Genomic DNA, 3,102 nt, shown 5'->3' on the forward strand with positions numbered 1-3,102 from the left:
AATCCAACCGGCGGTATAAGGTCCCAAGATATAATCGAATTAGGTTAAAATATTCCTTTGTACACCAAGCTGTACTAGAGCTAAACAAGTGAACCTGCTGTAACGCAAGACAAATTTCAGACCTTGTCTGACAATAAAGTTGTATCGTATCGTATGTATCGTATCGTATTCTTCAGTTCAAGGCACTTTTGAGACTTTGAAAAATCAAACTTCTTTAACCCTGTTAAAACATTTATCACATGTCCTGAAAAAATATTTGATCATGGCTTTGATGAGCCTTCAAGTATAATGTGGTCTCCAGGGTTATTATTATAAAGTAAAACTAATATGTGACCCTGGAGCACAAAAGCAGTCTTAAGTCGCTGGGGTATATTTGTTACATTTTTTGGAAGGTAATGGTACTTTTACTTGAGTATATTTTTTCAGTACTCTTTCCACCACTGAGCAAATGCATATGAAAACATCTTTTCTTCCTTGTTTTTTTTTTTTCTTGCTTGCGTTCTCTGGAGCGAGACAGGTCAAGTGTTCATTTTCTCAAATCTCAACATAACGCCGTCGTCTCCAGTTGCTTAAACTTGTTGTAAATTGATTAAGATGAAACACTCCACATAATTGCCGCCTCCTAATTCCTCACGAGTGGCAGACAGTCGATGCAGCCAGCGGAGAGCAGCGCGTTGTGTCTAAATAATTGCTGACATTTACAGGTTTGCAGATGACAGAGCAGCCCAGTGGGCCTGTGAATCAAAGCGCTCTCATTCTCAGAGGACAGCAAGAGCTTTATGAGTGGAAGTGAATGAATACGTCTGCCTGCTTTAGCTTTATAATGCACACAGTATAGTTATTGGATCTGACTGTCAGATCCATTAAACAGGTGATTATTGTGTTTATATTGGGCATTGAGTTGAAGGGTAATAATAGGGCTTTTCACACTTTAAAATCTTGTAAGGCTGGCCAATAATATTGTCTCTGAACCGAATCATGTATTGTATAATGAATTTGTACTGTTGCCATCCAACCGGCGGTATAAGGTCCCAAGATATAATCGAATTAGGTTAAAATATTCCTTTGTACACCAAGCTGTACTAGAGCTGAACAAGTTACACAAAATTAAATCGGTACCGGCTTCATTCGGACAACTTTAAAGGCGATTTTCTCAATATTTTGATTTTTTTGCACCCTCAGATTCCAGATTTTGAAATAGTTGTATCTCAGCCAAATATTGTCCTATCTTTCAGATGATGTATGAATCTCAATTTCGAAAAATTTACACTTGAGACTGGTTTTGTGGTCCAGGGTCACATATGAAAACTAAAACCATAAAAACAAATCTGATGAAACATAAAACTGATATAAAAATGACTAAGAACTATACAGACATAAAAAAAACCTAATAAAAACATTATGAAATTACTAATAAATAAAAAACTACAGTAGATAAAAAGTTACAGGTAAGCTTTGAACTTTCTAACACGTAGCCATCAATAAATTTTCAATTGATAAAAACAGTGTTTTAGTTAAAATTCTCTAAGTGGTTTTGTAATGACATCTAAAAATGCTGCTGACAGACTTCGTGATTTTCATGGTACAAAGAATCTTAAAATTATGTACACTGATGACAGAGATGAGCTTATTGAGCTCCACTGTATAGTATAAACAAGTATAAACATCTTTGGAAAAATATGTTTGTTTTCTAAGATGGTAAAGGCCAATATATCAAATGAATAAAAAACAAATGAATCAAGTGCATATTTTTCTCATAAATGCTTTCAGAAAAAGTATAAAAATAGAGACGAAGAGACGAAGAGAAAGTGAGGGTTAGAGACTTTCTGGCAAATTTAACCTTTCAAAAGCAGGAAAAAATAATTCGAGCCAAACTAAACTTTAAAGCTACTGTAAACGATATTTTAAAGCTATAGTGCAGTAAAACGATTTACTGTAAAAGAAAAAAAAATTATTCCAGGGGACAGAAAAATTACATTAAAAGAAAAATTTCCCATATACAGTATGGAAACAATGCAGTTTAGCAACAGACAACCAATCATAAACCTTAGTGCTTAGCTCATAAAATTGCGCTCTGCATAGCCGCAGTAAGTAAAACTGTTCAGCGTCTGAAGTAAACTCCTAAATCAATGTTATTAAAGACATAAATATGCAAATAAGCAAGCAAGCCAGGGTTTACAAAAGTACAGTGTGAAACTTCAATGACTACTATAATTAATTACTAACCCAGGGTAAAGTATGAAGAGTGTAAAACACTGAACAAAAACTCAGGGTTAAGAATGAACAAACCGAAGTGTGAAAAGCCTAAATGAGTATGTGCTTTCTTCCCACAAGAACACTGTGAAGCTTAACTGTGCAGCATAATGAACGCCTCCACAGAATCTCGACATTGAGCTTTTCAGAAGATGTTCTGCAATCAAAGAAAGCACGTTCACTGTTTTATTTCTGTGGGTGTCTTTAATGAATTGATTTTTCATGAAATTAAACCTCATGATCAGCTTTTAAGCCAGAAACATACAAAACGCAAAGTATGCAAACATATATGGAAATGCTGAATTATTGTGCTACTTTTATGCTAACAGCAAAGAAAATTTAGAACAGAAATAAATCACTATTTGGGTTTTGTTGAATAATGGTCTAAAAATCAGGGACAAATAAAATCTGTGTAATTATATTTATTAGTGAACATACATATCCAATAAGACAATACAGAAACAATATACAATATCTAAAAACCATTTATATTCACTATAGAAAATTTGATGGCTTTTAATATTTTATTTGTTTCCATAATTTTTCCAGGAATAAAAATTGCAATTTTATTATTATTATTTTTTAGAGGTTTTCTGCAATAAAAGCACATTAAACTGACCGATATAGAAAATGTGGACAATACGGTAGACAATAATTAAGCTGATAATTAATCTTAACACTAAAATTGTAAAATAAAAATAAATTAAAAACGAATTATAACAAAACCTCAAGTTCTAAATGCTTTCGAGAACTTAAATCAACAACTTTAAAAAGAAGTTTATATTTAAAATTTAATTACCATGAATTTATTATATATATAATAATTATAGATTTTTATTATATATGATT

At 32.3% G+C, this 3,102-nt stretch overlaps 1 protein-coding gene across 1 annotated transcript in view; it reads right to left on the minus strand.

Annotated features, from left to right (window-relative positions):
* Positions 1 to 3,102, minus strand: part of thsd7ab (thrombospondin, type I, domain containing 7Ab) — a 133,455-nt gene that overhangs the window by 46,960 nt on the left and 83,393 nt on the right. The window lies entirely within an intron of this gene.

The sequence above is a fragment of the Sinocyclocheilus rhinocerous genome, unplaced genomic scaffold, assembly GCF_001515625.1.
Source record: "Sinocyclocheilus rhinocerous isolate Xijiao unplaced genomic scaffold, SAMN03320098_v1.1 scaffold1735, whole genome shotgun sequence".
In the NCBI taxonomy this organism is placed as follows: Eukaryota; Metazoa; Chordata; class Actinopteri; order Cypriniformes; family Cyprinidae; genus Sinocyclocheilus; species Sinocyclocheilus rhinocerous.